The sequence below is a fragment of the Delphinus delphis genome, chromosome 2 (assembly GCF_949987515.2).
Source record: "Delphinus delphis chromosome 2, mDelDel1.2, whole genome shotgun sequence".
Lineage (NCBI taxonomy): Eukaryota > Metazoa > Chordata > Mammalia > Artiodactyla > Delphinidae > Delphinus > Delphinus delphis.
The window spans coordinates 142991371-143006030 of record NC_082684.1 but is presented as its reverse complement, the minus strand read 5'-3'; the positions used below and the strand labels follow the sequence as shown (position 1 = coordinate 143006030).

Sequence of the window (14660 nt, the reverse complement as noted above, 5' to 3'; positions counted from 1 at the left end):
TACTTCCTGTGACTATGCTTCTGCCCTGCTGCCAACTTCTCCCGGTGATATCAGCACATCTTTTTGGTTGTTGCTTTTCTGGGGGGTTGGATATTCTTGTTTTGAAGAAACTTCCAGGCATTTGCATGCTCCCTGGAAAAATCCCATAGTCTTTGGACAGCAACTGTAGTAAGATCTTAATAAGACAAAAGGCTCAGTAACTGGGAAGGGGTGTGCTGTTTAACTGAATTTTTCTGATGTCCTTCAGGTAAATTAGAAACCTTTTTAACATACTCAGGTGAAATATTCCTAAGAAGAAGTCTACTTTCCTTTAAAGGCAGATGGTTGACGATTACTATTAAGAAAGATTATTTAGAACTTGGAAATAAGAAAAAGAGGGGGGCAGCATATCTTTGCACAAAGGTATTCTTTTTTTTTTTTGGCCATGCTGCACGGCATGCGGGATCTTAGTTCCCTGACCAGGGATCGAACCCGTGCCCCCTGCGGTGGAAGCACAGAGTCCTAACCACTGGACCACCAGGGAAGTCCCACACAAGGGCATTCTTTGAGAAGCTTACCTGCAGGCTCGTTCATTATCTGGGGCAGGACTTCTTACCTTCACTCTACTGACCTTTTGGGCAGGATACTTCTTTGCGTGGGGCTTGGCCTGTGTGCTGTGGCGTGTCCAGCAGCATCACTGGCCTCTTCTTACTAGATGCCATCCCTCTCCCCACTCCCTATTCCTGGCTGAGTTGTGGCCAAAAGTGTCTCCAGATAATGCCAAATGTTCCCTGGGAGGCAAAATTGCCCCTGTTTGAGAACCACAGATGTAGAAGAATGAACATTTGTTATTTGCTATTGAACATTTGCTGTTTGCTGTTAAGGGCTCACACTCAGTCAAGTTACTTCTCAATTTGCAGATCTTACTCTGTTGAGAGGCAAATAATTTTTCCCCAGTAGAAGGGAGATTCCAAATGGTATGGTTTTGTATTATCTTGTAGGGCGTTAACCAGTAGTACATCTACACTAGAAACTTGACTCTAACCTTCCTGTATAAGTGCGTACAAATAGTCAGTTTCGCAAAATGCTCTTGGAACCAGATTTACCATCTTACTGCGTCCATTAAGTAGTGAGCTGAGCATGTGATGCACGTTCAGTGTATATTTGGGGAGCGTGGTTTTTTAACTTTAGGGAAAGTTATGCTTCAGCATGGTTACTTTTCCTGGCAGTCCTATGATCTGGGGTTGCCACTGTGCACTTTGGGCCAGAAGGCTCCTAGCTTTCAGATTGGGTTCCCAAGCCTTCTCAGATGTCTCTCTCTGGTGCTTTTACGTTCTTCCTGTCCCTCACAGCCCTCTCCTCTTGCTCTCCACATCGACCAGCCACCCACCTGCTTGGACCTTCATCATATCCACTTGACCACTGTAATATCTGCCCCCCACAGGCTTCCTCACTGCCAGTCTTCTGCCCCTTCCTTCCATCCCTGGTAAGATCCACCTCCAAATAAGGATTTTTGAACTGTGGCTCTGACATGATGTCTGTAGGACAAAGACAAACAGGCAGCAGGAACACAGAATTTCTTTTTTTCTTTTTCTTTATTTAAATTTTATTGAAGTATACTTGATTTACAATATTGTGTCAATTTCTGGTGTACAGAAAAGTGACTCAGTTATACATATATATATGTTTTCGTATTCTTTTCCATTATGGTTTGTCATAGGATGTTGAATATAGGTCCCTGTGCTATGCAGTGGACCTTGTTTATCCATCCTGTATACAGTAGTTTGCATCTGCTAATCCCAAACTCCCACTCCTTCCCTCCCCCACCCCCTTCCCCTTCCCCCTTGGCAACCACAGTCTGTTCTTTATGTCCGTGAGTCTGTTTTTTTCACAGATATGTTGATTTGTATTGTATTTTAGATTTCACATATATGTGACGTCATATGGTATTTGTCTTTCTCTTTCTGACTGATTTCACTTAGTATGATAATCTCCAAGTCCATCCATGTTGCTGCAAACAGGATTATTTCATTCTTTTTGATTGCTGAGTGATATTCCATTATGTATATGTACTACATCTTCTTTATCAATTCACCTGTCCATGGACATTTAGGTTGTGTTTCCATGTCTTGGATATTGTAGATAGTGCTGCTGTGAAAAAGCTGGTCTTTCAGATTCAGGGTTAGGGGTTAAGGTTTAGAGTTAGGGTTCCCACACAGTGAGGAAACAGAGACCCAGTTAAAGTCACACAGGGAGGGAGGGGAATCATTTTGAAGAGGTTAGTAATCAGGTTGAACGTGCTGGGACAGTCTCTGGAAACTGGCTTTGTGCATAAATCCCAGCTATTCCCTGTTCCCCCGTCACTTCCATTGCAAAGTACAGGGCAGAAAGTATTTCCATTAATGGGCATGGAGAAGGGAGTGCCAATTAATCCAAGCTTTTCTGGCTTCAATCAGCACCTCCCAGAGCCGTCCTGACCCGTTTCCTTTGGCTTTAGTATCTTGCCCACTTTTACAAGTGGGCAAGATCCGCCACTGGATCTTTTACAAGTGGGCAAGATCCGCCACTGGATCATTGGATCATGTGGCTGGTTTATCCTGATACTCCCATAATTAATTGGTTTTTTTTGCCTCCCACGGTCTGTTTCTGCTTTCTTCCAGCCCTCTGGCCTCCCAGTGCTACTTCTCTCTTCCTCCACGAATACCACCTTCTAACCTCTCCTTTTTGTGGTTCTCCCACAGGGAACCAGTAAGTGAGTTAGTCCCTTAAACTTTTCCCCTACAACTATAATTGAGTCAGCTTTGTGTTACATGCTGTTTATCTTTGCGCGATCGCCTAGATCGCAGTACACATCATATCCACTTTCTTGCAATCGGGGTCATGATTAGAGCCCACAAGAATATTTAAATAACACCTGAGTTATCTGGGCTCTGCCACTCAGGATGTAGCCAAGATTAGATGGTCCCTAATAGAGGTAATACAGTCCCATGTGTAATACCAGCTACGATTTAGTTTGTTTGCTCTCTCTTTCTTTAGCCAGGTTCTGATTTCCCCTCCAAAATCGCCAGCATTGTGTGGGTTTTTCAAAATCACTGACTGGTGTTTACATAATCAAAATAGAATGCATTTTTGGAACTTAGTGACGCCTCCCCTTCAAGCCAGCACTGTGTCCTTAGGTCCCCATGCCCGCTCCTCCCTCCATTCATTGGTGTTTGGCTTTTTCCTGAAGTGCCAAGCCAAAAGGTTCATAGCTTGTTTTCAAAGCATAGCTGTTCGGTCCTAGCATAATCATTGCCTTGACTATTTCATTCCATACATCAAAATATATTCCAGATGGATCCAAAGTTTAACTGTAGCCAATCACAGAACATTTTTTAAAAGAAAGTGTGGGTGAACATTTGTATGACCCTGGAGTGGAATTGGGCTTTCCAAGGATTATATGAATTTTGGAAGCCAAAGGGAAAAGATAGATAAATTTAACTACATAAAGTAACCGCAAAACTTCTACGTATCAAATGTTGTGCCTTGGAAAGAACCCCATAAAACATAATCAAAGTCAAACAACACACTGGGGTGAAACACCTCCAAAACCAGAACAAAGGATAATTAACTGATAAATTCAAAGAGCTCTCACAAATGAATAAGAAAAACTAACAATCCAATAGAAAAATGGTTAGAAAAAATCAACAGGAAAGAAATTTAAAAAGAAATGTAGGGAATTCCTTGGTGGTCCAGTGGTTAGGACTTGATGGTTTCACTGCTGGGGCCTGGGTTCAATCCCTGGTTGGGGAACTAAGACCCTGCAAGCCACAAGGCATGGCCAAAAAAAAAAAAAAAAAGAAATGCAAATGGCCAAAAACATGAAAAGAAGCCCAAGCTTACTAATAATCAAAGAAAAGTAGACGAAAATCATAGTAGGCTATCATTTGTCATCTATTGATTGTGGAAAAGACAAAAAAATGAAAGATAATACCAGGTGATGATGAGGGGAACAGGTACTTTTATGGTTAAAGTGGGTGAAACCTTTTGGGTAGTGCCAATTAAACAATTTTAAATCTGCATCTTTGACCTAGAAATTATTCTTCTAATACATTATTAGAAGTTACTTTTATAGAATAAATTATTCTATAAAAATAACAAATGTACTAAACTATAATTTTTAATGGAGCAATTTTTTTTTTTTTTTTTTTTTTTTTTTGGTGGTACGCGGGCCTCTCGTTGTGTGGCCTCTCCCGTTGCGGAGCACAGGCTCCGGATGCGCAGGCTCAGTGGCCATGGCTCACGGGCCCAGCCGCTCCGCAGCATGTGGGATCTTCCCGGACCGGGGCACGAACCCGTGTCCCCTGCATCAGCAGGCGGCCTCTCAACCACTGCGCCACCAGGGAAGCCCTAATGGAGCAATTTTTATAATTGAAAATGTGTTGGAAATAACTTCATTTACATAGATAAAAATGTACTGACATTGAATGACTTTCAATGTGTATTGTAAAGAGAAAAAGCAAGATTCAAAAGGGCAGGTAAAACAATCCAGTTTTTTGCATCATCATTAGAATAATATATTTTGACTGCTGTTGATATGCATTCTTCTAGAAGATTCCTACAAAGATACCATGAGTCAATAATTAGGTTGCTGGATTAATAGCTCTTAATAGGTTCAGTGATCCTCCGTCCCTTCAGAGAGGGTCAGGGTTCAGCCACTCAATCACCTGCTCACTCACTAATTGCACAAATTTTCGTTGTGCACCTGAGGCAGTGAGTGAGGTTAAGTAAAGTGACTCTGAAATGGGATTGCCTAAGTGTGAACCCATCACATGGCGCTCTTCTCGGGCAGGTTAATTTCTTCCCTTACACATGATCCACTCTACCTTCCATCATGGGTGGCGAAACTGAGGCCCAGTGAAGGTACAGGCTGCATCCTAGGTGGCTTCCCAGTTAGGGAGAGGCAGAGGCTGAGCTAGAACTATCCCAGGAGAGGCAGCCTGGCTAGGAATTGTACTCCTAGTGTGGGCAGCTGGCGTGCAGAGGTGATAAGGGGGTGGGAGCCGGGCCAGACATCAGGGTACAAATTCTGGCCCCGCCACCTACTAGTTGTGTAGTCTCGGGTAAGTTATTCAGTGTCTCTGTGCCTTACAGGATTTGTTGTGAGAGTTAAATGTAAAGTGCTTAAGATGGTGCCCGGCACACAATATGTCTCAGTCTATGCTGATGATTATTATTTGCAAGGTACTAGGGATTAAAAGGTGGACCAGAAAGCACAGTCCTTGTAACTGAAGGCATTTATGACACAGTGGAGAATAGAGTGTGGGAAATACTATGATGAGGTAATGTTTCAGGATGTTAAGAGAGCAAGGATGGGGGGCCCTCCAACCCAGGCTTGGAGGGTCAGGGGAGGCTGCCCGGGGAAGCCACAGCCAAGCTGAGACCTAGAGGAGGCAGAGGTGGTCGTTCCCTCTGGGTGGACAGAACAGCCGGGGTCAAAGTCCAGAGCTGAGATTGAGCCTTGTTATTTCCAGGAATTGAAAGTAAAGCAGGAGAAATCCCTGAGCACAGGTATCACGATTTTGAGGATAAGGCGACTAAGGTGGACCTTCAGCCTGGCTGTTTCCTCTACCCCTACTATTTGCCTGACTGATCTCTTTACCCATCAAGTATTAGCCTAAATGCCACCTCCTCCAGGATGTCTTCCAGGGATCCCACTTTCCCACAGAGCTTTATGTCTACTTGGTACGAGTACCCTTGGTACTTTGCAAACTTTATTGTCCCTGCTTGTTGATTGCTCTTCCTACCAAACTGGGAGCTCCTCCATGGTGATATTTGCATGGCACTTGTTTACCAATGCATACCTGTTAGTATGGATGAGCTAACAGAGGCCAGGAGAGGGTCCAGGAGCTTCCCAAGGATAAAGGGAGATAGAATTTTCGCTCGAGTTCTTAAATTCCACAACCGTTACGCCATGGACTCACGTCCACTACCAACTACGGGAAGCAGGTACATACCCAGGCCAGATGTGGGCTGCAGCCGAGCTTTGCTGGTCAGGGCAAAGACAAAGCTCATTATGCAATATTTTGTAATAACCTATAAGGGAAAAGAATCTGAAAAGGAATAGACATATATGTACACATACATGCATCTATATATAAAACCGAATCACTGTGCTGTGCACCTGAAATTAACACAACATTGTAAATCAACTAGACTTCAATTTAAAAAAAAAAGGTAAAAAGAAAAAAAGACAAAGCTCATCTCTGATGAGCTGGAACTACAGTATTTGAGGGCTTGAGAGGTACCGAGGACCAAGTTCAGTCTCTTTGGCCTCTCAGTTGCTCAGGAATCCGTTCTGCCTTCCTGACTGGTAGGTGTGGGTTGGAGAGAAGTCCTAGACGCCACTGGTTCCTACAGGCCTGCACTCCCCCCCTCACCTTTCCATCTGCTCCCCACCCAAGAAGGGAGATTCTCTCTGCCTGGGGCCCAGTATGTTGTCTCAATGGTCTATGCCTGAAAGATGGCAATGACCATAACCACACACGTGAAACCTTCTAGGGGTCCAGAGTGTACACAGATGATGGGACCTTATGGGCTAAGACAGCCTAGAGAGGGCCCTACCCTAGAAATACTTTCTTCACGTGCTATCCAAAAGGATGGCATGAAGAGCAGGTAGTTTCCTTATTTCTATTCTGTTTTTTAAGACCAAGAAAATAGAACTAAGATGTACCGTGTGTTGTTTTGTCATTTAATACATTTTTATATTTTCATATTAGTTGGCATGGCGGTCATTTTCCTTTAAAAGATCATATGAGTAAGTGAAGTGGCATTCTGTGAGTGTGAGGTGGTGCAAGTATTTCAATTATCTTGTTTAAGTTGCTCTCATTATAAAAACTTCCAGTTTTGCATTCATTAAAAAGGTACTTCTATTAGTATCCAGCTAGACATAAATACATGCACATACATACATATACACATGCACACGATCCTACTTTCTCCCCCAAAATAAAGACTAGATCTGTTCACATAGACCTGAAAAGAGGTAAAATCATGGTTGACTTCTGCAATCAAAGACAGCATGATTTTTTTTTATTGAAGAATAGTTGATTTACAACGTTACGTTAGTTTCTGGTATACAGCAGTGATTCAGTATATATATACGTGATATGTCACATATATATATATATAATACGATTCATATATGTATATATATATTTTTTTCATTTTTAAATTATGGTTTATTATAGGATACAGAATATAGTTCCCTTTGCTATACAGTAGGACCTTGTTGTTTATCTATTTTATATATAGTTGATTGTATCTGCTAATCCCAAACTCCTAATTTATCTCTCCCCCACCCCGTTTGCCCTTTGGTAACCATAAGTTTGTTTTCTATGTCTGTGAGTCTGTTTCTGTTTTGTAAATAAGTTCACTTGTACCATATTGTAGATTCCACATATAAGTGATATCATATAGTATTTATCTTTCTCTTTCTGACTGACTTCACTTGGTATGATAATCTCTAGGTCCATCCATGTTGCTGCAAATGGCATTATTTCATCCTTTCTTTATGGCTGAGTAGTATTCCATTGTATAAATATATACCACATCTTTTTTATCCATTCCTCTGTCAATGGACATTTAGGTTGCTTCCATGTCTTGGCTATTGTAAATAGTGGAAGGCATTATTTTGTTTTGCTTCCTAAGATGATTCTAAAATAGCTTTTTTTTAAAAAATTAAAAAATATATAATACCTGTGCATTCTAGAAACTGATGAGACAAAAAAAAGGAAACGGAAAACCAGTAGCAATCACACAACCCAGAATACCGTGCTTAATATTTTAGTGCATTCCTTTCCAGACTTTTTCCTGAAATGTGTTTTTAAATAAGACACAAACAGTGGTGGTGGTGGTATGGGGATGGGAGAAGTGGTGGTAGAGAGAATGGGAATTAGATCTCCTCTTCTGTACTCTGCAGGCGTCAGACTAACTTCTTTTTACTTCCCTGAAACCTATGCCTTTTTCATACCTATGTGTCTAAATGTCCCTGAATTAGGAAACAGCTTCTGCATGGGTTAAGAATTTGTGACTCATGTAAGAGACCTGAAAAAGTAGTGGCTGTATAAGGCAGAAATTTGTTTCTTTCTTATATAAATGAAACCCAGAAGTAGGCAGTCTAGAACTGGTGAAGTGGCTGTATGGTATGACTGTCTTTCAGCTCATGACTTCCTTTCTCATTGTTGCCTCCAGGTCCTAGATAGCTGCTGGAGCTCCAACCATTACATCTGCATTCATGATAGTAAAAGAAGGAAGGGAAGAAGGGCTTAGCCTCTCCCTTTTAAGGAGCTTTCCCAGAAGTCCCCTTTTTATACTTTTAATTGTAATTTTATTTATGGTTTCTTCATAGTCAAATCTATTTCTTTTTTGTTTATAATTTTCAGGTTTTGGTGTAATAGTAAAAATATCTTCCCAACCTAGTATCATTAAAGTATTCTGTACATTTTCTGGAATTTTAGAACTGTTTTTTCTTTTTAGTTTTAATCTGAAATTTATTTATGTTTATAGCGTGGGGTAGAGATCTAACATTCTTTTTCCAAATGGCTGCCGTAAAGGGACATTTTCTTTAACCCACAATATCTGTTCCTCTTGTAGCCATTAGCCAAGATCCTTCCCTAGACAGTACAAGAGGCACCCAGACAAATTCTTAATCTTTTTTTCCTAGGTTTCATTCAGACCTACACTCATTTGTTCGCACTTGTATTGCTAACCATTCCCTTTTTAGTTTTAACCTCTGGACCTCCATTGTATCCAACACGTGTCTTTTTTTGCACTCATACATGGCATTATAATCCATATGCAAACATTTCTCCCACACAGGACTGTGAGCACCTTGAGAGTAGGGACTGTCTTAATCCACTTGGTATCTCTAACATTGAAAATTTAGCAGCTTCCTCAATCAATGTTAAACTGACTGAACGAATGAAAGAGTGTCATGTTACATGCCATTTGTTACTAGTTCCCTTTAAAAGGTTACTTTCTAATGACTCAGTAGGAGGTACCTTAATCTCTTAGTTAAATCTCATTTTTGGGAGGTTACGTCTGAGGAAGTTTCTTCAACAAAATTAATCCCATTAACGCTGTTTGGATTTCAATTGGTTTCAGCTCCGTGGCATTGTACTTTTGTGGACAATTGGAGGGCACCTCCATACATCAATTCCAGTAACTATTAGTAAGCCAGGGTTTCAAGACTCCAGTACTTAGAGGACCTCTCAGGGACCCTGGGGAAGCTGTTCGTTCAGGAAACATTCCTGGTGCATCTGTCACTGGGAAGTTCTCATGCTAGCTGCTCTAAGGAGGCAGAGCTGAGTTAGAAATGGCCTTTGCCCTTGGGATCAGGACACCACAATGAGGATGAGTGAGGTTTGTTTTTTTTTTGTGGTACGCGGGCCTCTCACTGCTGTGGCCTCTCCCGCTGCGTAGCACAGGCTCCGGACGCGCAGGCTCAGCGGCCATGCCCCGAAGATCCCACATGCCGTGGAGCGGCTGGGCCCGTGAGCCATGGCTGCTGAGCCTGCGCGTCCGGAGCCTGTGCTCCGCAGCGGGAGAGGCCGCAGCAGTGAGAGGCCCGCGTACCGCAAAAAAAAAAAAAAAAAAAAAAAAAAAAAAAAAAAGGTCGGATCCCTGTTGCCTGGGCCTTCCTCTGACCCTCTTGTTGGGATTGCAGGGTCCCCTGTACCTCCATCGATGTTAACACCAAACTCCACTGGATTCTTTCAGATCCACCCTGATGAGCCTGGCTTAGTCTCCCCATTATTGGAACGCTTAGACCATTTCACAGACATACAGGGATTTACAGTTCAAAATAGCAGAAGGAGGCAAAACTATCTGCCCAATAATCAGACTAAACTCATGATTAGGAGAAAAGGATTGAGGGGTCTGAGCGGGAAAAGTCTGCTATTTCAGGAACGACACCATAGCAGTACTCATTGTGGGAACTCTGGACTGTGTTAGGCTTATACTTATTATCGGGTTTAATGTTGCTTTTATTCTCAGTACTTGAGGGAGCTGAGTGCCCTCATCATTTTCAGTGCTTGGGACTTGTAAGTATCTTCATGTAATCCTGGACCCTTGGACACATTTGCCCCCAGGCTCACCTGGCGCTGTTGGGCCTCAGCAGGGCTAAAAGAAACCCTCATGAAGGGATTCATTCCTTAGGTCTGGGCTCCTAGACCTTGAAACTTGCCTGGTCCCCACCTTGTCTTTATGGCCAGCATGGAGTTAAGGTGTGGAATCTGCTGCTTTGTGATCTCTGCGGCTTACCTGGCTCCTGATCTTCCTGTGCCTCTCTCCAGCTATTCTGTTTCCTCTCTTGCACTTCCCTGGGGTCAGCTGCAGCTCACCTCTCCCCTCTGCACTGCTAACACTGACCACTTAAACTGAGCCTCTTTCCAGAGCACAGAGAAGGGGACAATTCCAGGTCTCTTCCCGTATCTACCCACATCACCAGCATCAATACTTTTCCTTGATCCAGAATTAACACTATTTGTACCCTCCTTGAGCTATTCTGTGAGCAAAATGGCCTCTGTGGGCTGGTACTGGAGACTACTTAACAGTAGTTAAGGGCCAGGGCCTGCATATGCCAGGTTTTAAGTCTCCCATATGTGTTACCTTTTTTTTTTTTTTTTTTTTTTTGCGGTATGCGGGCCTCTCCCGTTGCGGAGCACAGGCTCCGGACGCGCAGGCTCAGCGGCCACGGCTCACGGGACCAGCTGCTCCGCGGCGTGTGGGATCTTCCCGGACCGGGGCATGAACCTGTGTCCCCTGCATCGGCAGGCGGACTCTCAACCACTTCGCCACGAGGGAAGCCCCAATATGTGTTATCTTGTTTAATCTTCACAGCAATCCTATAAAATAGCTATTTAGTATTAGCCCCAGTTATACCAAGGAAATCACTGAAGCACAGAGGGATTACAGAATTTTCCCATGGTCACACAGCTAGAAAGTAGCAGGGCTAGGATTCAGACCTAGCTCTCTCCTGCCAAAGCCTAGGTGTGCCCATAACTACTAGCCATTTGGTGTTACTCATATGTAGATTATCTTAACAAAATATATCCACAATTTGTTAATGTTACATTAGCATATATTTAGCAAATAAAAGTGGATACCTGTTTTGGTTACCTTAAAAATCAAACATTTAAATTATTTTCTCTCTATTGAGAGATTCTTTGATTTTTTTTATGGGAAAGAAGGTGGGACTTTGAGGTGGCCAGCGAAGAGAAGTAAGATATAAACAAATTGGAAAGATTTTGCTAGATTCCGATACTGGAGCAAGTGTTTATCCTTTAATCGTTTTTGCCCCGGAGTGACCAAAGCTGACAGAAGACAGAGCCGGTGGAGCGGTGTCAATAAAAGAGCGGGCGCACATGACTCCATATGGCTCTGTGCCATTGGTCTGTCTTCATCTACAGTCAGAAACAGGCAGAGGAGGTCCAAAAAAAGAAAAGACCTAAATTCCCGGTGCTTTGTTGCGGGCTGCATAAACAATTCTTGCAGGAGGAAGGCAACGCTAACTCATCTTCGTTATTAAGCTGTTGTCTTCAGATGAAGCCTGCCCTCCTGGACTCAGCTTTGTGATGCTGGATGAGGGAAGTCTGCAAATCACGTTTGTGCTTTGCCAGCTGGCCCTTATTAGGCTCTGCCAATAGGGGGCGGTGGAGGAAGACAGACTGGAGGCGGGACTTCCTGTTGGCTTCGTACATATTTCCTGCTTCTGTGAGCGTCACTATGTCAACGCCCTTTTCTTTCGCAGTTGTGGTCTCTCTATGTAGCTGCACTGAACCTAGTTTACAGTAACGGAGCACAGAGACACCAGGCTCCTCAGGAGAGGTCTGGATCTCAGCCTAGGAGGCCCTCCTCTGAGCTCAGAGACCCCAGCACCAACCAGAGGTCTGAGTTTCCGCTTGTTGGCATCCCCTTACCAAATTCTCAATAATCCCCCAATATTTTCCTCCTTCTTCCAGCCTAGGGGTGGTAGCTACTTACAGCAATTGTTACTTCCTTAATAATTTAGCATCATCTACCCCTCCCCCTGCTTTCCGTTATCTACTTAACTTGATACCTGGTTAAGTTCTTTATGTAAAATTATTAAATTTGTTATTTCAAATATTTGGCCAGGAATGCTGCATATTTGGAGGGGTGCTTTGGGGGTGATGGGGAGAGGCAAACAGTGGCAAACAATGGCAGCAGTTTTGAAGAAGTAAGTTTTCACACTGTATTGCCAAAACCACCCATGGGGTGCTCACTGAAGTCCAACCACCCTTAGTGTTAGCCTTGTTCAGACTGTCAGGAACCCTAGACTCACAGACATTAGTGATGGAGATCTACAGTCTGGAGCCCCGAGGATATTTCTCCAACTTACAAATTATTAACAGTCATGGAAAGACAAATTAATTTTTTTTTTGAGTAGTTGCCATGGAAGAGCAAAGTCTGTTTTTCACTGACTTTTCCTTTAAAGTAAAAGAACAAAAAAAATAATCCTTGAAGGTCATTTTTATTGCTTCACTCTTCAGTGAAATTCAGGGAGTATTCAGGGAACGTAAGAGGAGAGATATTTGAACTCCAGGCCAAAAGAAGATAGGGGCATACCTGTGTGTTTCCACGGTTCCTTGTTAAGGGGGAAAAAAGCTTTCAAGTTCTTGTATGAGTATTGACAAGTTTTTATGAATGGTTTTGTGGCAGGAGAACATGAGTACAAACTGGGCTATTCTGGATGAAATAGCTGCTTGCCTTCTTACGCATTGCCAGCATGTTTTTCCTGCTTGCTCACCTCCCTGAATGACTTGTTCTTGAGAATATGCTCCTGAATGATATATCTGAGCTGGCTCTCTTATCTGAGAGCAGGAAGCTAGAAGGTCAGTGACAGAGCCACCTGCTGCTCTTTACTTTGCAGAGATTAAGGAGTCTGACACAGTTTCTTGGACATCCTATGAATGTTAGAAAATATGTTTTGGAGAGGCTGAAGAAAGAAGAGAGATGGTGTTCACATTTGCTTCCATGGAACCCAACAGATCTTCCCTTGGGAAAAAGATCTTCCCTAAATAAGAAGGAAGCTATTAAAGGTGAGAGTTTTCTTTACTTTTCATTTTTTCATCCTCTTAGATTCCCATAAGTTATTACTAAAGAGGATACAGTCTTATGCTTTGAACAAGATTGCGATAAGGGAAAAGAATTATTGCCGGAAGGATATGTCACATTTTGTTCCTCTTTTTCTCCTTTTGGGGATTATTTTTTCCCCTATACTATCTGGTTTTCTTTGTTGGTACTAAGTACCCTTAGTGATTCAGATATACATACTTCTTCATACTCTTTTCCATTACGGTTTATCACAGGATATTGAATATAGTTCCCTGTGCTATATAGTAGGACTTTGTTGTTTATCTGTTTTTTACATAGTAGTTTTAGGTACCCTGTATTGTATTTAAAAGGTAGCTGTGGTTTGGAGGAACAAGTATTAGGCTTACAGACACACGCCCCCTCCCAAAAAAAAGACTGGGGGGAAGAGGGAGTATGGAAGAGTCCCAGATTTGCTTCCTATAACGTATATGACATTTGGCAAGTTATTTAGCTTCCGTTTTCCTCTCTATAAAAGAGGCCTAATATTACTATGTTTTAGGCATGTTGTAAAGATTCAATGGGAAAATGTAAAGAAATTTCTGGCTCAAAGAAAGTTCTCATTAAATATTGCATATGCATAGCTTTGTGTGTCTCTGTGTGGATATATTTTAAATTTGGATAGACTGAGAGTTATCTGTATGATTACAATGTATTTTTGGAATTACATCCAATTTTTTGTACTTGTTTAAGAACATTTTCTTTAAAGCGTGGCTAGATGCCACAGCTAACCAATGAATTATATGTGGTGAAAGCATCCTAAAATATGAACTGCCAAATAAGAGCAAGAACTGTACTTCATCTTTTTTTTTTTTTTTTTTGTGGTACGCGGGCCTCTCACTGTCGTGGCCTCTCCCGTTGCGGAGCACAGGCTCCGGACGCCCAGGCTCAGCGGCCATGGCTCACGGGCCCAGCCGCTCCGCGGCATGTGGGATCTTCCCGGACCAGGGCACGAACCCGTGTCCCCTGCATCGGCAGGCGGACTCTCAACCACTGCGCCACCAGGGAAGCCCTACTTTATCTTTTAAAAGGACATTTCTAGAACTGAAGCTGAGAGTTTGAATTTCATGGATTTTCTCTCTAGACCGATCAGAAATTCTATCCCCCAGTTAAGAGCTATGTTAGAAACAGGGTGGTAAGGTTTGGAGGGAAGAAGGAAAAAGGAAGGGTGGGGAGTTCCTCTTATTAATTACAGCTCTACAGCAACAGGTACTTAGCTCTCTGCTTCCCTTACTCTCTCCTGAGGTGGAGGTGGACCCAGATCCTGATTCCAGCGCCAGCATGATCAGCTGGTTTGTAGTGTCAGGCTATAGACCTCCATCAGTGAGCTGGGTGCATGAAGTTCCTAGGCAGGACTTGACTGAGGGTATTTGTCTAGAGAAGAAACCTGTTTTTGCCATCACTTTGGAGTTGAACTTGATGTTCCTTGAGCATGTTCCAGGTTAGTTTGTAACTGAAGGCATTTTGTTCTGTCCAAGGATTTCATCCTCCTCCTTCCCTGTGCCCAAACTCTACCGATCTCCCATTCC

At 42.8% G+C, this 14660-nt stretch overlaps 1 non-coding gene across 1 annotated transcript; it reads right to left on the bottom strand.

Moving 5' to 3' along the window:
* Positions 1-450: 450 nt before the first annotated feature.
* TRNAG-UCC (transfer RNA glycine (anticodon UCC)) lies at positions 451-523 on the bottom strand. Its single transcript has one exon. It is a non-coding gene; the product is annotated as a tRNA-Gly (tRNA).
* Positions 524-14660: the final 14137 nt, after the last annotated feature.